Source organism: Pongo abelii, chromosome 4 (genome assembly GCF_028885655.2).
Source record: "Pongo abelii isolate AG06213 chromosome 4, NHGRI_mPonAbe1-v2.0_pri, whole genome shotgun sequence".
NCBI classification, from domain to species: domain Eukaryota; kingdom Metazoa; phylum Chordata; class Mammalia; order Primates; family Hominidae; genus Pongo; species Pongo abelii.
The window spans coordinates 175,951,705-175,975,376 of record NC_071989.2 but is presented as its reverse complement, the minus strand read 5'-3'; the positions used below and the strand labels follow the sequence as shown (position 1 = coordinate 175,975,376).

Below are 23,672 nucleotides of genomic sequence, written 5' to 3'. Positions count from 1 at the left end.
AACCCCATCTCCACTTAAATATACAAAAATTAACCAGGCATGGTGGCGGGTGCCTGTAATCCCAGCTACTTGGGAGGCTGAGGCAGGAGAATTGCTTGAACCCAGGAGGCAGAGGTTGCAGTGAGCCGAGATCACGCCATTGCACTCCAGCCTGGACAACAAGAGCGAAACTTCGTCTCAAAAAAAAAAAAAAAAAAAAAAAAGGCTTTCTTTGAGTTGAAATGCTCTGTATCTTGTTTTGAGTAGTGGTTTCCTAGGTATATACAATTGTCAAAACTCAAACTGAACACTTAAGATCTATGGATTTTATTGTAGGCGTTTTATTTATTAATTTTTTTATGTTAATGTGACCTCATTTAAAAAATAAAATTAAAACATAGAAAATAAAAACTCAGATACTCTGTCCTTTCAATCACTCCAAGGGTTCCCTGGTATACATAATAAAACAAAAAACACTAACTTTCTATTATGGCTGGGCCAAGACTTACAAGATTCTCCTGCCCCCGTGCCCCTACCTTTCCACTGTCACCTCAAGGTCCTCTTCACTTGGTCACTCTTCCCAGCCCAATCCCCCTTCTTTATTTTCCACTGCCCAGGCCAGCCCTGCCCCATGTCAGTCTTTGTTCTTGCAATTCTCTGCACTTCCTAGAATACTCTTGTCCCAACACCCTTGCTCCTCTGCAAAGCGGGTCATGATTCTTTCTACAAAATGGCCTCTCTAAATTACTATCTGAACACCCTGTTCATTTCCATCATAACATCTACGGTCATCCTCCTCAGTCAGTCCCTTCCACTAAAAAGTAAGCTCTGTGATTGGAGGGAGGTGGCCATTTCCACAGGGTCCAGCTCAGGACCTAGTATACAATAAGTGCTCTATAAACAGTTCTGTGAATTAGAGTACATAATGTACTTTTCTAACCATACACCCCTGTTGTACTAGAAATCCCTCAAAGGTAGGGACCATGTCTTCATCATTTCTGTATCTCAGCTACCCAACTCAGGGCCTGGTACACAATAGAAGCCCATACAATGTTTATTGAATTTATAAATATGTTTAAATTTAAATCTAAAATACCCTCACCAGTAAATTTCAAGAAAAATTCATTTCGCAGAGAAATTCACTTGCCCCTGAGAAATCCATTAACTTACCAAATTTTAAATCACAGGATCTGAGAGTTGCAAAGACTTTCCCAGCCTTACATTAGAGTTGACTCTTGACTCAAAGGGATAAGAAAATCAACCTGCAGTGGACTCACCCGGGTCTTCGCCACAGTGAGAAGTAGCGCAAGACTTAAACCATTTCAACATGATCAATTTAGAGGACTTTTGTGTTTCACTCTCAGTGGACTATATAAGCATATATTGAAAAAATTAGCAATACATTTAGACATCAAGAAGTGAGACCTAGCTGCCTGCTTTTTCTTCTGTAAGAATTGTAAAGAGAAATAAAAAGATATAAACAATGGATTCACTCAACAACATGGGTGAATCTTCTCACATATTATCCCAAAAATATATTGAATGACTACATTCAAATACAATTCTAGAAAGCCCAAATTTATATCCAGTAACAAGAAGCAGAACAATGGTTTTCCGGGGATAGGGGTGGAGGAAAGGATGGATTACAGTGGGGGGCACAGGCAATTTTGAGGTGATGGAATTTATTATGATGATGGTTTCATGAGAGTATACACGTGCAAAACTTACCAAACTGTACACTTTAAATATGTGTAGCTATTATATGTCAATTATAGCTCAAGAAATACAAATAAAAGTCTCCACATGGGATGATTTTTAAAACTTTAAATATGCCATCAAATTAGCAGCATTTTTATTTTTGTAATTACTAGGCATGTGCCCATGGCTAATGAAATTCATTATCTTCCCTGCTACCTGTTTATTCTTATTGTCTGTTAAAACTTAGCTGAGACATCGCCATTCCCTACTCCTAGAAAGACGGCAGAGGGCATTTCCCATCATCCACTGGGTCAGTTAGCCATCTTTTTGATGTGTGCTCAAGAACCACTGATGAGAGATACTATAGCATTTTGATGGCTATGGGTTAGTCTATCCTAAGGCCAAGGACTATGAAAATCATCTTTTCACTCCAGAACCTCACAGAATATAGTAATTAACTCACTTGCATTTTTTCTACTTACCCAAATTCTCTGCCTTCTGTTCTGGAAGCCTAAGGAGTCCACACAGCTTCCTTTCTACACTGGCTGGTAAGATAAGGTACAAAGTCCAAGACTTGTGCAGTTGGCTATTCTCATCCAAGACTGTGACTGTTTATACATGACAGAAAGGTGGACAGAGAGTTCAAAACCGATGTAGATAACAACATTTGGAAACCTTAAAACTAGTGACATATGCTGTCCTGACTAGCCCAAACCTATGGCAGGGCTTAGGCTATGACTTTTGTTGCCAAATTTCCTTCTCTTCTTGTCTCCTTTATTAACCTTGTTTTCCTGGCTGCCTAATAATTCTAGAAGCTACCTGACACTCTTCCAGTAAGTTCCTTTTCTGCTTAGGTTGCTTACAAATTAGAATCCTGGCTCATACAAAGACAACCTGGCACAAAACACAGGACCAAGAAAATGGATATGTGAAGGAGAAGAAGGGACCTAAAATCTTCAGAACTTCTCCATGAACTCTTGTATCCATGGAATCCTGGTTCATAAAAATGAATCTGGGAGCAGTGATATTTCCCAACACTACAGAATTCTGCCCCAGAACTGACTGGAGCATTCTTTTTTCTTGTCATAGCAACTTTTTTTTTCCTCCCCCAAATGCATCCTCTTTTGTAGAGAATCCACTAGTGCAATTTAGGATTCTCCCATATTTTCTAGCTGACATGATTAAGTCTAGCCAGTGGAAACACCAGGGCAGCGATTTGATGGTTGTGTTTCAGAAACTCTGGAGACCCCGATAAAGTCATGGAATATTAACCATGGTTTGAGGGTAAAAGAAATTCAAATCTAAGTTTCCAAGTCAGAAAACCAAAAGGGGTTTAGCAATTCCTGTCATCTTTACCCTCGAATTAAAGGCTCTGTGGGAAAGAAGATATTTGTATCTCTTACTGGGGAAAGGTCTGCTTATTTCTTTTGTTCATTTTTCTAGAGAACTTTTGGCCTTTTTCTTATTGATCTGTAAAGGCTCATAATTACAGGAGTGACTATAGTGCAGTTGTCAAAAGCATGGATTTTGCCCTCAAACAAACATAGTTCTAAATCCTGGCTTCACCATATCTTATTTGTGGGGCTTTGGACAAGTCTTTTCTCTAGGTTTGTTGCCGTATCTATTAAATGGGGATAATAAGAGTACCTGCATCACAGGGTGAAAATTGAGGGAGATGATCCACATAAAACATGTAGCATAATCTCTGGCCCAGAATGGTTTTCATTAAATGTTACCTGCACACATTAGCTATTATAATCTGTAATATCAGTTGTATTTTCTTTTAATTCATGCTGACTCTATAACCTAAATCTAGAGCTGGTGTCAGATAGCTTTCCTAGAAAGGACCAGATTGCAATTAATTTTCAATTAATAATTAAAGTGATATTGTAGGCTTTGTGGCCCAGTCTATCTCTACAATCACTCAACTCTGCCGATGTAGCCTTAAAAGCAGTCATGGGCCATTTGTAAAGCAACGGGTGCGCTGTGTTTCCATAAAACCTCATTTATGGACAGTTACATTTTAATTTTATATAGTTTTCACGTCACTAAATATTTTTCTTCTTTAGATTTTTTTCAACCACATACCAATAATAAAAACAATCCTTAGCTCGTGGACCACACAAAAACAGGGGGCAGGACAAATCTGGCCTATAGGCTGTAGTTTCCCAACCTCTCATTTAGAGAAAGATGCATCCTGTATATGGCCTCTGTCTGAGGCAGACACTCATTGCAAGCCCACCACCAGAACCTGCTGTTAAGTGACATGCCGATAGACAATATGGTAAAATGTGATCAACAAAGCCAGTACTGTAACTTTGAGAACCTCAGAGTATGTCATAAATGCCACGTCAAGTGCCAAGATTTTCTTTACACTGCATTTTTTAAACTTTTGATAAAAAGTCACCAACAGCTATTCAGTGTCTATTTCTACTTGGTTGTTAGATGAAATTCTTTCTACTTTCATTATATTAGAAGCATCTTGAAAGGAAATTAACAGTTTGTCACCTTAACAGTGTGAAATTATGCAGATGAAAACTGTAATTTTTTAAAGATAATGTCTTTTATTCATTTATATTCATAAGCATTTACTAGAAATATCTGTATTTAGAGGATTTTTAAAGAAAAATACTGCACAAATTATAAAAATATCCCTAAACTAAAAGGATTTGCTTAACTATGCTTGCATTTTTATTCTAAGTACTTCTCCAACTCTTTACCAGCAATACCTTAATGACTTGTATAATGTACTGGACTATATATATGCCTACAATTTGACATGAAACAAATGCCATTGTGAAGTTAAAAACATGTTTTAGTTCCCTTATTTCTTATCTGTACTATAAGTATATCACAACATGCTACAATAAAAGCAAAATTCTTGTTCAAATCTCTGCTCAAATTGATACGGCTTTAGTATCCATTGTATTTTCAATGACAGTTATCCATACATATGTAAATTTTGTAAATATCCTAATTTTGAAATTAGAATCAGCATTTTTGACACTTCGCATTTGTAAAAGTTCCCCCAGCCCCCAGGAAACGAAAATAGGCTTATAAGGACAATATTGCAATAAGCTATTCCACATCTGGTTATCAGAGCTGTATTTTCTTATTTAAAAAAAAATTCACAAAAAAACAGCTTCTATATGCTTGGTTTCTCCTTCTGTTATTTCCCATTTAACAGTAGTTTCACATACAGCCAGGCATGTGCCAAACATAGGGCCAATAATAAAAAATACTGACTTAATATAATTTGCTTCCTTGGCTGCTGGGAAAGCAGAAAGCATTGAAAAACTGTTTTGTGTTTACTAGTGAAGCTATTGCAGAGGGTGATTGGGGTTTCATTATAAAGGGGCCGGCAAACAGTTTTAGCACAAATGCCAATATACATTTTAGAATCTAGTGCAATTTTAAGTATTTTCACTCAAATGGCTTTACAGAATCTACAACACAAATAAGAAGTATATTGTGTTTTAACACCACCACCAACTACTCTACTATTTGTTGCATTGATCTCCCTTGTGAATGCTTCAAACCTTTCTCCTTTCATGAAATGTAGTGGGCAAATATATTCCCTGGAATCCCGAGGTATGATTAGTTACTAAGCAATCAGAAAAAATCACAGCAAGGCATACTTCTGAAAGAAATTAGAAGGAGTAAAGATCACTTCTCTATTTGTGTTACATAGTGAATCACACAATACCTCATCGATGGTACTGTATATATTAGTTAACCACCATGGGCTAGCTGGAAGCTCATACATCAATGAAAAGATCTTTGTCAATTGCTGTATGCCTCATTTTCTCACTAAGATTTCTTGGCAACAATTAACAGTTACCCAATTCATAGAAATTGCCTTTATTATTTTTGAAGCAGCTACTTTCTTTGGCTTTAATGACTAAGAGAATAGAGACAGATGTCTCTGTTGCTAGGGAGACTGAATTTAAAAAAAAAAAAAAAAAACCTTTGCAGTGAAGTAAATAAGCAACTACCATCTTTTTTTTAAAAAAAGAATTCTGTTGGTTTTGAATTAACTATTTGTTTTAAAAACAAACCAGCAGTAGCTCCAATTTTTAAAGAAAATACACTAGAATGGTTTATTACCATTCTTCTCTTACAGTAATAAATTATTTTAAAAAAAGAAAAGAAAAATAGGCCCACCTGTGCACTCAATATCAATTGAGGCTGTTTATCTGAAACTGGTACCTTCTTTGTACTGGTACCTGAATTCAACAGGAATTAGCTTTTTCTATCTTCTGTCAATCCTCTATAAGTGAAGAGAAAGTAGCTCCTCCCCTGAGCTAGGAACACCCAGGCCTTGCAGATCAGCCTTGCCTGGTGGGTCCTTAGAACTGATACCCTCTCCTCGCTTAGCTCCTATCTAACCTACAGCCCCTTTGTCCAGATGTCTAGACTCTGAAAAACAAGTAAAGTGGTCCAGGCCAAGAACTGCTTGTCAACTGGGCCTGAGCCAAGTGATATTTCTTCCTTAAAATCTCTCTTGCTCATCCGTTCTCCTCTGTCTTTAATTCCTGATGCTTGATAATATATGTAATGCACTTGTGTTTTGGTATATCTTCAGCATACACATCCTGTTCAATATCTGCCACAATCCCACTCCTAAATTTGGTATGTTTTAAGAGAAATGATACTGTTGCACAAAAAGAAAAAAAAATCCAGTTTTAAATGAAATCACATAAAATAAAAAACAATTACAATCCATGTAAATTCTTTGAAAGAGCCCCTAATCTCTTTTGGAATCTATACAAAATCTCCCAAATGTCTTTCTCACCCTGTTTTAATTAAACCATTACCAAGCATCAGCATTCAATTTAAGTATAAACCAAAAATTGAATAGGCATTTGTTTTGCCTATTTTGCTTAAATATTAGTACAGCATGTTAAAATGTAGCAAACTATTTTGTCTCTCTTATTTTTAAGTGTTATATGCTATCACAATAATGAAAAATAACCCATATCATGCAAAAAACATGCAAAATAAAAGTTACTTCCCCTTCTTATTTAAGAAAGTGTTCAGAAATATAATTACAATTTTTGGCTTCTCTGGCCTGAGAACCTGAGCACTATTTATAACATTCTTCTTTGCAAAAGCATATTCTTAGCTCCAAATGCTGGACTGAAAAAGTTTACAAGAAATTTTTATTTGAAGACTTTCCATTTGTTTTATTAAAATCTTAATTTCATGAGATGCAATTATTATGGAAGACATGTGATCATCAGGTCTCACTAAACAAAACTGGGTCTAAATAAAGTGGTACAGTATTTTGGATGAATGCAGAAACTTTGGAGTTCCTCATTCTGGGCTCACATCTCATTTCAGCCACTTACTTGAGGTGGGACTTCAGTCAACTGCTTGACTTTTCCAAGGCTCACTTGTATTGATGGTAAACTGTGAATATTAATCACCTCTTAAGTTTTCTGTGAGGGTTAAAATGATGGGCTGAATATTATTATGCAATGCCATCAAAGAAGGAAACACTAAATAAACGGCAGTAGTTAGTATCATTATTGGTATTAGCTACTTTTCAGTTTTCTGTGCATATTAATTAACAAATAAATAGCTTTCTAAGTGTTTTTTTTCTTTTCTTTTTTTTTTTTTAAAAAAAAAAGATGGAATCTCGCTCTTATCACCCAGGCTGGAGTGCAGTGGCCCGATCTCTGCTCACTGCAACCTCTGCCTCCCGGGTTCAAGCAATTCTCCTGCCTCAGCCTCTTGAGTAGCTGGGATTACAAGTGCCCATAACCATGCACCTCTAATTTTTGTACTTTTAGTAGAGACCAGGTTTTGCCATGTTGGCCAGACTAGTCTCGAACTCCTGACCTCAGGTGATCCACCAGCCTCAGCCTCCCACAGTGCTGGGATTACAGGCATGAGTCACCGCACCTGAACACCTTCTAACTTTTAGTGAGAATTGGAGACATTGTATGTTCTCCATGTCAGGTATCATCATATTACTTAGGGACATTTGCTTTAGACCCAATTGTGATTTATTTCCAAATACAGGACTATTTTCACTTTGGATGACTTTATTATCTAATGAGATTGAATTAATTTTAATAATTACAGCTTGGTCATCCCAGCCAAGCTAACTAGCTTGTTCCACTCTGAGCATGACTTGCTCCAGCTCTTAAGAGATATTGCTCCATGGCTGGGTGCCGTGGTTCCCGCCTGTAATCCCAGCACTTTGGGAGGCCGAGGCAGGTGGATCACGAAATCAAGAGTTTGAGACCAGCTTGGCCAATATGGTGAAATCTTGTCTCTACTAAAAATACAAAAATTAGCCAGGCGTGGTAGCGCACGCCTGCAGTCCCAGCTGCTTAGAAGGCTGAGGCAGGAGAACTGCTGGAACCCAGGAGGCGGAGGTTGCAGTGAGCCAAAATTGTGCCACTGCACTCCAGCCTGGGCAACAGAGCAAGACTCTGTCTCAAAAAAAAAAAAAAAAAAAAAAAGAGATATTGCTCCACCTACAAAGAACACTCTCCCAATATGCTTTCTTTATTTGAAATCTACTCAGAATCGTGTCTCTGCTATTAAGATATCCTCATGAACTCCCACTACTTTATATTACTGCATTAGGTCAGAGATTCTAAGCTTCGTGAATCACGCACAGAACGTTCATTTAACGAATATTAACTGAGCACTTATTGTATGCAAGGTACTATTCTATGTATTAGAAATATAGGACTGAACAAGTCAGAGGAAGTTCCTGCTCTCTTGGCCCCTGAATTTTAATTGTAGGAGGTTAAAAAAAATCTGATAAACAAATTGGTTTCAGTTCAAAACTTGGAGAGGAAATAATAGAACGAGTTGATTTAAGAGTAACCAGAAAGACTGCCAAGTGTCAGGGAAGGCAGAGCTACAGTTTATGGCCACCCATCTTGTGCACTGCACAACTCTAGAAAGTTCTGCTCATGTAGATTGCAAACAGGTGATGTGCGTTGAGCGCTAAATGGCACAGAAGGAAAGGCCATGCAAAGATCTATGTAGAGAAAATTTTTATAGAAGGGACAAAATAGAACAAAGACTCTAAAAGAGGCATGAGCTTTGTATGCTCGAACAGAAGGCAAAGCAGTTGACCACAGCATCTGGGCATGGGGGCAGGTGCACAGAAAGGAGGGCAAAATGTAGGCATTGAGGTGGCTCCTAGGTCTGGTTGCACCATATCATCTTGAATAGCTTTTGTAAAATATGGATATATGGACCCCACCCCAGATCAGTTAAATCACAATCATTGAAGGTAGAGCCCAGGTACTGTGTGTGTGTGTGTGTGTGTGTGTGTGTGTGTTAGAGTTTCCTAGATGATACTAAAACACAGCCAACATTGAAAAACTCTGATAAAAAGCTTTATAGTCCCTGATAAGGGATTATGATTACTATGTTGGTTTTTATAATTAATGTTCCTGGTTATTTTTTAGTGTCTCATCTCCCCATTAAAATTTGCATTCTGGGCACTTTCTGATCGTTTTATCTTTGCAGAACACCAACTGGAGAACTACAGATGCAATAGATGCACAATACAAGGCTGTGATTGTCTTCTGTATGCCTAAATCTGCTTAGAGTGCACTGGAGAAATAGACACATGCTTCCAGGCATATTCCCAATTACATTTAAAAAAATAAACAAACAGGTGCATGAAAACTCCAGCACTTAGCAGCTGGCTCCTATGCATTTCCTCAGGGGAAATGGAGCTATTAGCTAGGCATTCTCCTGAGTATTTGCGAAGATACAAAGGTGGTTTTGACCTCTGTTTCAGAATTGAAAAACACTAGGACCTCTGGGCCATGAGGAAGAGGGTCAAGACTCCCAAATGCTGCTTAACTTTCACCAAGATAGCATGTCCCAGAATCCCAGTGACTTCTCTAAGAGGCAAAAATTGTTCTTTCCAATTTTGAAAGTCAGAAACCAGAGGTGCCGTGGAAAGGACTTGCTGATGAAGGTCACATAGAAAGCGAGAGAGAGAACATAAGCAAAAAATTGTGGTGTTTGAAAATGGCTGTTGGCATGTGCAGAATTCCGAAGAGTCATTCCAGGATTGTTTGAGGGTGGTCTAGCTGTGACATCTGTCACTGTAACGGCAGCCAGGGTTGGTTTTGATAAATCTCTGCTTCGTATTCTCAGTTTATGAGAAGGCCCTTCCCAACTGGAATAGAATCATCCTTCAGTTGTGGGTGACAGGAATTGTCAGAGGTCTAGTGAGACTTCTCCTAGGTAACATGTGATTGGAAAGAAGTTATATCCTTGGTAGCATATTCCTGAAATTCTCATAGTGATCAACACAAGAGTAGTGATCACTGTGAGCACTCCAGGCTCACATCAGCAGCCTTCCTACCTGTACTGCTTAAAACTTTGACCTGTAGGTATGTCCAATCTTAAATAAGGCATCTAAAATCATAGATTATTGACATAGGCATTGAACATTATTTATTATAGAGTTTAATAATTTCAGCCTGGGTTTGCATCCTATATCTGCCACTTAGGAGCTGTGTGATCTAGACAAACCAGTAAAACACAACTTCATAAAGACAGGAGCTTTTGAATCAGACTTCTTTTGCAGTGATGTATCCTTATAAAAATGCTTGCTATGAATACATAAACCTTAGTTTCTTCATCTTTAAAATGGGAATAGCCATAACATCTATCTCATAGATTTTTGTAAGTATTAAATAAAATAATGCATGCAAAGAACGTTACATATTGCCTAGTGAATAGTAAACACTCAATAATGTTAGTAGAGGAAAGGCCAGTGTAATCATTTTTAGTAGAATATTAATAATAATTAGATAGCTTTCCAATTACCTATAAATATTCTAACAATAGAAGTACACTCTCTCAGGCTACCTAACAATCATTATCTTGAGTATCTGATCCCAAATATAGGCTCCAAACATCAAACGAAGGACTGTATTTTGAATAACAACTGGAAATTTCATCCAGATTTTTGATTCACCTATTTCAGCATCTTTGCTTTAAAAACTCCTCCCCTTTCATTTTGAGCTCAATCTAGGAAAGAATAAAATCACCATGGTGACAACTGCCCCCTCTTTAGAGCATATTCAAATTTATGTTGAGCTTTCATGAAGCTGCTGTGTCTTGCCTTTACATTGTCTCTTGGAGTCACTCAAAGGCAGAGGAATTTCTTTATTACTTCAGGTAGCCTTCAAGGATGCAAAAGAGTAATTTGGAGATCTGGAATTGCAAATTTGATAATAAATAATTCTACCATATTTGAATTGGGAAAATTATGTACTAGGGCCCTAATGTTAAAGGCATCATAGGTAACATGAATAACAGCCTTATTTAACAAAAATGTATGTATCGTAGTATTTTTTTCCCTGGAGTATCTGGTCAAGACATTCATTGAGTGGGTGTCACTTATTCAGAAAGTTGTCATGCATTATATCAGTTAGGGCTTCGATACTGACATAATGCCAATGGACTAAACAAATTTAGATCTTCCTGCTTTATAATAAACATCATGCCACCTTGAGTTGTGCTGGAAAATATTGCTATTTCACTGTTGCATTCTGCTTATGCAGAAGATAGAAGCTGAGAAAAAAGTCAGGTGAGGCTGGCTGAGTAACAGAAGTTTAAGGGAGTGCCAAAGTGATGACATAGTGTACCATGGAGTGTTGTGGGAATTAAATGAGATAATGTATGTTTAATCCTTAACGGAGTTGGCCCAGGATATCACGTGGTCTCCATGTGCTTGCTATTATTAAGTTCCAGAATGTATCATTATTGTTGTTATGGTTGCTGCTGTTGTTGCTGTTACTGAATTTCAACACTTAGTCTAAAATATATCTAAATTTTGGGAAAATTGTCAATCTGATTTGTACATATATATATATAACTAAAATGGCTTTTCAAAGTAATCCCAAAACACTGAGCTTATAGGTCTTCAAAGCCAAAATCTTGGATACACAAATACACATTCAAAATATTTTTCAGCAAAGGCAGAGAGGTTTTGTTTGATAAATTCATCTTATCACTGTGCAAGGAACTCGAGAAAGTGTGATGTGGCATCTCTGGTTACAAACTATCTATAACAAAAAATAAATGTCACTACCATTTCTTATATCTGAATTGGGAAACACACCAACAGCAGAACTACCTTATAAATGGCTAATTTCACACATTCAAATCTAAATTGATGACCTTCAGTACGTGATTTATGTAACAAGGAGGCTCTAGGGGGCTAGAGTAGCACCCTCAGGTAACTTTTCTGAAATATTTACCTTGACATCCTTAACTTTGAACACACGTGTATGCACACACACAGTCTAGAACAGAATTATTTGTCTCATGAATCATTCTGCTCTGTTTCCTGTTAAAATAGCAGTGTCACTATGCAGAGGCATAATCTTTTTGCTCTGGAATGCCCCACAGCTGGCAATCCATAAAGACTGCTGATGAGTCAAACTGATTTGTTCCTTCAAGGAAACTTGGTGGGCAGTAACATTTCCTCTCCTGAAGCCCCTAATGGTCTTCCCAGGAGTGATATCCATGTGCGCATCGGGCCTCTTGAATCAATTTAACATCTCAATTTGTGCTACCGGCATTTCACTTAACAGTGGCAGGTCTCCCAAGCACTCCTACAATGACACTGCTGGCCTCGTTTAAGGTCATACATCTATTAAATTTGGAATTAATTCCCTTTTCCCATCCAAGTTCTTAGATGTAATCACACAAATCTAAAACGAGCTTAGTGAAGGACCCTTTGTGGACAGAATTTACTCATTCATCCAGAAAAACTATTTATTGACCACCTATTTTGTCCCAAGCAGTTGGTGAAGCAGTGGAGATTTAGTAATAAGGAAGCCAGATACGGTGGTTGTCTTCCCAGAGCACAGATTCATAAGGTGAGAAACCTGAATAAAATTGGCTAGTCCAAAAAGATTTCTTCCTTGAATTTAAATCACAGAAGAAGTGGCCACACATAACCCTTGTCTGAGTGTTGTGGTTTAGGGGAGAGTTTTCCCCGAGAAGCATCAAAGGACCAGTGCTGCTTGAGTCTCACACATTTGCATCGCTTTCTGGTGAAAGGAGAAAAAAAGAGAGTTTTACCAACCTTATCTCCCACTAATTATTTATGTAAATCTTTCTTTTGGGTCACAGTGGTTGCTCCCTAGAGTTCGCTTTTTTTTTTTGCCAATTTCATATACTGCAATATTTCCCAACCGTATTTACAGCATTGCCTTCCCAATGGCCACCAACAATTACTACTGGCATTATTCCTTATTATTTGTGTTGATCTTGATACATTTTTTAAAATTATTTTTTAAAACATTATTTTAAAAGTCAATTATAAAAGATGTAAACATTTTAATAACAGTATTATTTATTGTAAATAGAAAGTAATTGTTAAAATAAATTAATTTTTAAAAAGCTCCTAATTTCAAACTAGAAACTATTGGCTAATAAAAGTCCTGTATGTGAACCTACTACTTTTTTCCTAAAATAGAGGTATTAGCAAGTTTAAGAGAGTTATTAGAGTCGTAGTAGTTGCAAACTAAGATACTCTTCTTGAAGTAATAACTGTGTGAAAAGAAATTTGAAAACAGAATATCTCACTTCGGCTGTGTGCGGCGGCTCATGCCTGATCCCAGCAATTTGGGAGGCCAAGGCGGGCAGATCACCTGAGGTCAGGAGTTTGAGACCAGCCTGGCTAACATGGTGAAACCCCGTCTCTACTAAAAATGCCAAAAAAATTAGCTGGGCCTGGTGGCAGGCGCCTGTATGCCCAGCCACTTGGGAGGCCGAGGCAGGAGAATTGCTTGAATCCGGGAGGCAGAGGTTGCAATAATCGGGATCATACCACTGCACTCCAACCTGGGTGACAGAGTGAGACTCCATCTCAAAATAAATAAAAAATAAATAAATAAATAAATAAATACAATGAAATACAAAATAAAAAAACTCACTATTCTGTTAATCATTTAAATGTCCTCCCATACCACTACTGATATGCATTTTGCTTTTCTGGTAATGATGCTGTAGTAATAATAGTAGTAATAAGAAGAAGAGCAAAACATGATAATAGAATGCTCACTTTATGCCCAGCCTTGTTATAAGCACTTTCACACATAATACTAATTGATTCTCCTAACACACTATGAGGAAAGCACTTTTACACTCATAGAGCTGTTGAGTTTAACAGCAGTCACAGATTAAACCCAGGCTCTAAGTCAAACAGACCTTGTTCCCAGCTTGACCGTTTATTTTGCAACCCTGGGCGAGTCACTTTAACACAATTTTGCAGAAGAAACTGAAACGACAAGAGGCAAGAAATAAACATTCTATGCCTTGGATGAGGACTCGGTAAGTAGGAAAAAGAACAGAAGAGTGGTCTTTGAATCTCTCTGCTGCCATTCACTAGCCGTGTAAGGTTGGGAGGCTGTCTAATATCATCTCTGAAGTGAGATCATATCAATTCCTGTATAACGTCCTGGTCAATGTTTTGAAGTGGCTGCAGTGAACGTCTAACTCAGTAGCTGGCATGTAATAGGCCCACAATAAGCAGGCCTTATTATTCTGCAGTGTGCTTAGCAAATCCCTATTTACAGCTCATTCTGCACCATTCATTCTTTCTTTCAGATGCTTTCTCCTTCGCTTTCTGCCTGCAATAATAACTACAATAACTCTTTCCTCTGAATTTCATATTATTTATTTTTTAAAGAACCAAGTAGTTCTTCCAATGTAATTGAAACTTTTAAAAAGCAAAAAAAGGCTTAGAAACTTTTAAAAACCATGTATATTATTTAACTCACTATATTCTCCTAAAAGGCACAAAAAGAACATTTAGTAGATTAATTTTTAAGTTAATAATGGTATGAAATGAGAAAGGTTATGTCAGCAATACCCAGGAAGCAATACCTTGGATCATAAATACCTTGATTTATGATCACACAATTGGTATTTATGATCATAAATACCAAGTGAAAGTGAAAAAATATAATCTTTTGTTTTCTAAAGATATGTTTTCCCCTTTATGTTGGCTGTCCAGAATACTTGATATAAACAGCACCATCTTCTGCTTGAAGATATTAATTCTTTCTCATAAAAATAATATATCTACATTGTTGGCAGGAGTAGAATGGCTTAACATCTAAGATAAACTTCTCAATTCGATTAGAATGTGTCATATGCTAATATGTGATCAGTAACATAAAATTATGGTAGAAAGTCTGAAAAATATACTAAAAAAGTAGCATAGGAAAATACAAATGCTCCATTACCTCTCTTCCCAGAAATAACCACTATTAACATTTTCTGGTATGTCCTTTTTGCCCTTTTATAAAAAGTGTTCTTTTGGTACGTTTTTAATATAACTATACTGGCATCGGGCTACACATCCTTTTAAAAACAACATAGAAAGGTAATTTTATATTCTTACATATTCTTTGAGAAGATACATTTTTCAGGACTATATAGCACTTCGACATTTGGATGTCATTATTTAATCAAGCCCTTATTTGTAGAGTTCTAGGTTGTTTTCAAATTGCTTCTATTTTATTTTATATATTTATTTACTTATCTATGCATTCATTTGTTTATTTATTTTAGCATCCCGAGCAAAGGCTTCCCATGAGAATCACAGGAGCAGCTGTGAGAAGCAAGACCACAGAGAGGTGGGGTAAGTGTGCACACATGGCAACCACACAATGCCAAGGTGAAGGATTAGAAGAAATTGTTCCTATTTCAAATCATTCATTCAGTAACATCTTTTAAATATATCTTTCTATCCGTGTTGATTCTTCTCTTAGCAAAAAATGTTGAATGTATAATAACAGGTTCAAAAGTTGTAAGCCTTTTTAGATCCTCAGCACTTCTTGTTCCCATAGAGAGTGATTAGTAATTCTCCACACCGCACCATCACCAACACAAAGGATAATAGAAAAAACATCTTTGATAATTTGCCTAGAAGACCAATACCAATATCTTATCATTTATGAATTATTAAAAACATGTTACTTAATCATCTAAAGAGAAGACCAATATTTTAGACACCCATCCCAATTATCTTCTATTCAACTTATAAAAATTATTTACAAATGAAAGATGCTGCATTTGTGGAAGGTAACCAGGAAGATACGCAACATTTACTTATTTCAAGTTTTAACCTTGGATCATGCAGGACAAATGAAAAGCTGTCTGTCTGAACTTCAGTTTAATCCACATGTAACTATGTTCGTTACACTGTCATCAGGAACATACTTTAAGACATAGTTGTAGAAGGCCCACTGCTGGATTTAGTTTACAGATGATACTGGTTGTATTACAATACCTTTTCATGTGAAGGCTCATGTGAGAAATTTCTATCAGACCTAAGCATTAGAGAAATCTTTGTTTCCTCGAAGTAGCTATGGCATTTTCTTTTCAATTTAGGCAACATAGATATATCAAAGGAGCATATTTCAATTTGGGCGTTGTTTAGCAAGAAGTTCGAAGATCAACTTTATAAACCCACTTCAAAAATTATGTTAAGGCATTTTATATACCTATGTGAATTGTCTTAATATTATTATGTATATATATAAAATATAGTAATATAATATATATTAGGCCGGGTGTGGTGGCTCACACTTGTAATCCCAACACTTTGGGAAGCCGAGGTGGGTGGATCACCTAAGGTCGGGAGTTCAAGACCAGCCTGACCAATATGGAGAAACCCTGTCTCTACTAAAAATACAAAATTAGCCAGGCATGGTGGCGCATGCCGACAATCCCAGCTACTCAGGAGGCTGAGACAGGAGAATCGCTTGAACCTGGGAGGCGGAGGTTGCAGTGAGCCGAGATCACGCCATTGCACTCCAGCCTGGGCAACAAGAGCAAAACTCTGTCTCAAATATATATATATATTATATTATATATAATATATATATAATATGTGTGTGTGTGTGTGTATATATATATGTATATACATACATAGAGAGAGAAAGAGAGGGAGACAGAGAGACAAAGACAAAGACAGAGAGGCATTCTATTTGTGGATTCCATATTTGTGAATTTGCCCACGGACTAAAATTTATTTGAAACCCCAAAATGAACACTAATAGCACTTTCTTGGTCATTCATGGACATGTGCAGAGGGCCAAAATATTTGAATAATCCAGCATGCATGCTCCAGCTGAGGTGTAACAAGGTGACCCTCTGCCTTGTTGTTTCAGCTCTCACACTGCAAACAAGTGTCTTTTTCCCTCTCTAGGTAGGCCCACATTTTTCATATTTTGTGCGTTTGTAACATCACTGTCTAACATGGCCCCCAAGCATGGTGCTGCAGTGCTGTCTAGAGATCCTAAGCACAAAAAGGCTGTGTTGGAGAAGCTTTACTCAGGCAAGAGTTATAGTGTATTGACCATGACTGCAATGTTAAGAAATCAATAGTTTATATTCAATAAGATGTCTTTAAACAGAAGCACACAAAAAGCAAGGTTATGTATTGATCTGTTGGTTTGCTGATGAAAATGTTGTGACCAGAGACTTGCCATTTCCTAACTCTATTTCCCAGAGGAGCAATAGTTCCGTATTCGCTAATTCTGTGTTCACAGAGACTTTAAGGAACATTACTGTTGGGAATAACAAGAATTAACGGTATTTATTTACTTTCTCTATATGATTGTAATATTATACCCATACTCCTTATTAACATGGCTTTTTTGTTGTTGTTGTTGTTGTTGTTTTTTGAGACAGAGTTTTGCTCTTGCTAGAGTGCAATGGCGAGATCTCTGCTCACCGCAACCTCCACTTCCTGGGTTCAAGAGATTCTCCTCCTTCAGCCTCCCAAGTAGCTGGGATTACAGGCATGTGCCACCACACCTGGCTAATTTTGTATTTTTAGTAGAGACAGGGTTTCTCCAAGTTGGTCAGGCTGGTCTCGAACTCCCAACCTCAGGTGATCTACCCATCTTAGCCTCCCAAAGTGCTGGGATTACAGGCGTGAGCCACTGCACCCGGCCCAACGTTCCCACTTTTGTAACCCATGTTCTATTGACCTGAGTATGGTATGCATGTACACACACAAACATACCCACTCGACCTTAACTATAATCCTTTGACTTACTTATAGTTTATATTATATATAAGTATATTTAATTTATATTAAATTAACATCTAATAATATATTTATCTTTTAGTGTTCTAGTCACAACAGATGTATAATTTATTTTTCTTATATTTTCTCAACACCTAGTTAAAATGCTTGATTTTGCCCAAACTCTGTTCTATTTGCTCCTCTTAGTTTGCACAGTTCCATGATACAACAAACACCTCTGGACTACTTTGCCTTTTTTATAACTGTTTTATACTAGTAAAGTGAGCCATTCAAAGAGATTCCCTCTCAGTTTTCCAAATGAGCTACCTAAAATTTTCACTAATGTTTTATAATTACTTTTCTTAGTTCATGTTACAAATACCTTATGGATTCATACACTAAAAGGTTTGTAAACCAAAATCTACAATCCAATGGTAGTTGACAAACATAAATGAGCACACTATTCTCACTTCAGCATAAGTGACAATGGGAATTTAAACAAACAAGGCATGATTTAAAAATACACAATTAATTTACTAAATCATGGCTTATCCGATCATATTCTTTATGATAATGTATGTCTTTTTCTAGAATAATCTCATAATTTCTTTGTCCAAAAAGTGCAAACAGTGGATTAGGATCTGGACTACCAGATAAATGACAAAATATGTTTTTCCTCCCTCCTAGTTGTACAAACTTGAGCAAGATATGTAACCTATTGGGACCTCAGTTTTCAGGATTAAAGAAGACTTTACTTTTGTTGGTTAAATAACATAATTTATGCTAAAAAGAAAACAAAGTTTAAAAATGGTATATGATATATATTTAATAGCTGTTCCTTTCTCCATTTTCCCACGATAATTGTTACGTTTAAACACCACAGGCATCCTATATTAGTTCTAGTTACACTAAGTTCTATTTTATTCTTTACATTTCCAACAAAATATTTTGTGAAATATGTAGTATTGCATGACTTGCATATAGTGTAGTTTAAAAAACAGTTCAGGCCAGGCACAGTGGCTCATGGTTGTAATCCCAGCACTTTGGGAGGCCGAGGAGGGTAGATCACTTGAGGTCAGGAGTTCAAGACCAGCCTGGCCAACATAGTGAAACTCTGTCTTTACTAAAAATACAAAAATTGGCTGGGTATGGTGGTGCATGCCTTGGGAAGCTGAGGCAGGAGAATCACTTGAACCTGGGAAATGAAGGTGGCAGTGAGCCTAGATCGCACCACTGCACTCCAGCCTGTGCAACAGAGAGCGAAATTCTGTCAAAAAAAAAAAAAGAAGAAGAAGAAGAACAAACAGCTTAAAATGCACTCATCTTAAAGGTTAGCTGTTGAGTATTAAAGGGTGTTTCTATGCTGACAGAAAATGAAAAGGAAAAAAGAGCTCAGTGTAATAGTTTCAACAGGGGGGTGCTAATAATTTAAGTATTTATATGGAAATGGATTTTATATTACAGAAAAATGTGTTAATCTTATTTCTTAAAAGAGACTTGGCCACTTATATATTTAATATATAGCGACTATTATGAACCATTTAAACAGGAAGAAAAGTGAAAATGTCAGCTTGTATTCTACTGATAGGGAGTTAAATCCACACATCACGCCACAGCAGGATGCATTGCCTAAAACATATTCCCTATTTAGGTCTCTTGATTTTCTTCAAACTTCTCCCTAAAGTATGGTTTCATTTTAATAATATTGAAAAATATGTGCTTTGTTTAGCTCTTATCAAAGGCAATCTTTAAAAATATTAGGATTTTTTCCTATGATTTTTTACTGTCTTTCTCTTTTATCTTCATATTTTAAACAATGAAAAACAGACAAAAATCATATTTTTAGTGATGATGAAAGAAGCACTTCTTGCATTTCATCCTAGTCTGGTTGAAAGTAGGTACGGCTGCCCTAGAACTATAAGGATATACATTTATATCTAGTGTTTTCTCTGAATCCAACATGGAATAAAAACCACTCTATACACAACTTCATTAAGCAAAAGGTTGATTTTTTGTATGTTATGTTTAAGGTAGATCCCTGGCCAGAAAAGCTGTATACCTTAGGATACTGCCTCTTAAAGAGCAAAGAGAATGGCATTTAAAACTTCGGGCATAAGCTTACATGAAAAGGAAAGAGCCAGGGCTGGTCTGGGAACTGAAAACCTGGGAAAAGACTGGCTTATGTTTATAAAGCCCCTTATTGCCTGGCAAAGCTATTCTCATTTATTCTACTAGAGCTCAGAATGACACTCTAAATGAGCAGCAGAGGGCAGAAGGCTTGCAGGGCCCTTTTGCAAGTAGGTGGGTATTTCTTGAAAACAGGTTCAATGAAATGTAATGCCACGCAGTTAGCACGAGGAAGTTCTTCTAAAGGCTCGTAGTAGTTTTCTGCAAGCCAGGCCCTGCATCAATGACTGGCTTGTTATTTAGCCATAATTCGAAACATGTTTGGTTGCAATAGTGAATTATGAAAATACTGCCCTATCACATGACGGCAACACGTTATGAAAGAATTGAATGAATGTGCAGGCCAGCTTGTCAGCCAGGTCACTGTAAAACACCTGAGAACTTCAGCAAGTTGTTCAAGCTTTCATCCTCTAAACTTGAGATTCTAAGATTTGCTTTTATTCTCAAGGAAGTTCCCAGCACCATGTAGCCTTTCCTTTTTCTTCCCACATCCCCATGCCATTCCTTACCATCCTCTACCTACTTTCCCAATCACCTTGCACCAAAAAACCATCTTGTCACATTTTACCAGAAAACTGAGTTAGAAGTTTAAATTAGATGATGAGGTTAGGATGATGAACAACAAAGAGAAAAATAGGGGATGGTTGTTGGGTGTAACGGGGAAACCCTCTAGGAAGCCTCAACAAAGGCTTCATTCTCCATGGCAGGCTCCATTCTACCAGGTTCTCCCCCATGAAACTCTCTCTCTCTCTCTCTAACTCTGCAGTTTTCTGGTCTGTTACTTGCTGGGAGAGGACAGATGGGTTAGCATAGGATATGCCAGAGTCTTGGGTCTGTTTCACCATACGCCCTCCTATTTCTTCCAAAACTGACAACTCTGCATTTATAATGGATTTCCTAACCACTTGGTTAGAGTTCCTCAAGAACAACAGCAAAAACAGACCCGAGCTTCTACGACAGCAAGTGGCACCAGGGGATGCTTCCAGGAAAGAATGGCACCTGGTCTGTGAACTATTCACCTTGCCTTCTAACCAAGGCAGCATTGCACAGCCAATTTGAAGCTGGCCTCCAAGACACTGGGAACAATTATTCTTCGGAGAAGGGTAAGGTGTGCTGAGCACTGCTTATTAAATTGAATGCCTGTATCAGAAGGAAAACACAATACAATCCTAACAGAACCGCTACCACTCTAATGGAAGATTCTCCCTGTTCAGGCCGCACACCCATGAAAACGTATGGAGCCAGCAAGAAGAATGTGGAAAACTAGCCGTGGTAGACAGGTAGATTTAAAACATGTTGCTTGGACGTCAGTTTCTTCGCCAGCAAAGTGGAGCTAGAACTGCTGTCAATGTTCCTTTATCCCTAACTATTTGTCTAAATACTGGGCTAGGTACTTTATTGCATCATCTCATTTAATTGTCACCACAGCCTCATGAGATTCCCATTCAGGAATTACATAATCTGCTCCTTCTGTACTTTCTAAAGTGACTGTTTCAACCAGGCTGATTATTGTATTATGAACACCTCCATCATGAGAGTGTTCATGTCTTCACCTGTCTTTAACACTGTTTCTACTTCCTCGGCCACCTAAGACATAGCCTTCACTAATGTCTCACTTTTGCAGAAAAACTTCTGCTGGAAATCAAGAATAAAAAAAAAAAAAAGAAGAAAAAGGATTTAATCCAGATCTATTTTCCACTGGTTTGTCTAATTACTTATGAGTTTTTAATATCTCCTCTTACAGCTTATCCTTAACCATAAAGTCTCTATACATACTCAATTTACTAAAAATATGCGGTAGCTGATGTTCTAGCTAAGTCAGATGTCCCGACTTCAAATCAAAATTGCATAGTGCATTAATGGTCCTTATAGAACCCTTTAGTTGTTCCACCCCAAAATGAGCCATCTTGGCAGAATTTGATCTGTAAAAAGATAAAAGCAAGATCTAAACAACAAAGGACCAGAGGAAAATGGTTGTAGGTGTCTTAAGAAAGAACCTGAGAGAAACATTTGATATAGGGGGCCAGATGACATCGAAATATATGGATAACACCAGTTCAGGGACCATAAAAGCAGAAACGATTCAACCGGGAACATGAGAAAAGCTTAATGATTTTCTCTTTGCTTTCTGTCTTATGGCCTGTATAGATTAACAACATTTAACAGATCAAGAGGGACAAGTTTTTCCATCCAAAAGGCCTTTGCACTCTAGGATGTGATACTATGTAGCCTAGCTAATCACAACCAGCACAGTTTATTTCTATGTGAAGATAGCAAATAAGGGAAGTGTGGTGACCAAATTATTTGGTGGGGTGAGGTGCGGGGAGTCACAGGGGGATCTATCCAGGTAGAAAAGAGGCAGATATGCGACTGAAGAACTGTAAAGTCATTCAATTGGGTTGGGAGGGGGAGAGACAACAGCAAATTTCAAAGACAGAAAATGGCAGTACAAATTACTTTTGTCCATAAGAAAAAGAAAATCCTTTTCTGCACAGAGCTGGAAAAGCCCTATTTTGTGCCCTGTATGAAAGCACATTGATCAACAATGCAAACACAACTTGAGGCAGAGCAAAACACAAAATTATAGCTATGATTCCACTCACCAAAAGGGTGGATCTTCGATGTACAATTCAGCTAGCTTTACAGGAGGGCTCCACAGCAAAGCCAAATGACGAAGCAAGCCCCAGACCGCTTAGGCAATTAAAAAGCTGGATGTAACTGTTAAAATGAAAAAGAAAATAGGTAAGACCCAAATGAGCACATAAAGCAAACCCCAAGAAATGCAAATAAATACCATACATCTTCAAAATGTAGGAAAGTTGGAATTAGGAGCTAAATGAACTAAATTGCACACCTTATCTCTTAAAGAATATCTTTCAATAGAGGAATGTAAAATATGGTATAAAACATATTGATTAGTTAAGTCACTTTGACTATGGCACACTATTACTATTAAGATACATTACCACAATTATAGAATATCTATTTGTTATCCTTCAAAGATGATGCAGTTTATACTACAAATGCAGAAATACACGGTATTAGAGTGAGAGAATAGTTCAAATGCATTTTTCTAGCAATATACAGACCTTATGTTTGCTCTTCAGATTTACAAATAATTTATTTCATCTTAAAATGTACAGTTTGCTCATCCATACAACTTAAGCATGATTTTGCTGACTTTTAAATTTAAATATTTACTGGCTAATACCATTGTCAATAGCATGTGGGGTATATCATATAACAGGAAGGTCCCAGTGATCCCAACAGAACTTGCTCTGAGCAAATAAGTTTAATCATCTAAAAACTGGAATATAATAGCCCCCATTTCATAAAAATTGTTGCAAAGATAAAATATAAAATTCCATGAAAGCACTTGGCACAGTGCCCAGCACGTAATACTCCTCCAGTACATGTCTGCTGTCCTTGTCACTGTTGTTACCACCATTCCAAGGCTACATGTCTCTACTTCATCAACAGACGTGTTGGGCTCACCTCCTAATGACTGATGACTTTGTACAAAGCAATTCCCTGCCCTCCCCATCAACCAAGGCCAAAAAAGGCAACACATCAAACTAAGCTACACCAAGACATCATTAAGTGACTCATTAAGTTCCTCCTCTTCTGGCAAGTAAAACTAGGACAGTGAGAAAGTGGAAGAAAAAAGAGGGCTTGATAAAGAGGGAGTGACAATAATTGAAAACAATTAGCTCTAATTTCTCTGTTTTGCTCAAGTCATTCTCATCTTGGATGC

The 23,672-nt window shown here is 37.3% G+C and overlaps 1 protein-coding gene across 8 annotated transcripts in view; it reads right to left on the bottom strand.

Annotated features, from left to right (window-relative positions):
• TENM2 (teneurin transmembrane protein 2) overlaps positions 1-23,672 on the bottom strand; it is a 1,285,801-nt gene that overhangs the window by 1,168,992 nt on the left and 93,137 nt on the right. For all 8 annotated transcript variants that reach the window (XM_054556187.2, XM_054556189.2, XM_024247419.3 and 5 more), the window contains exon 2: positions 22,522-22,636. The gene's annotated coding sequence lies outside the window, so the exon portion shown is untranslated. The remainder of the gene's footprint in view (positions 1-22,521; positions 22,637-23,672) is intronic.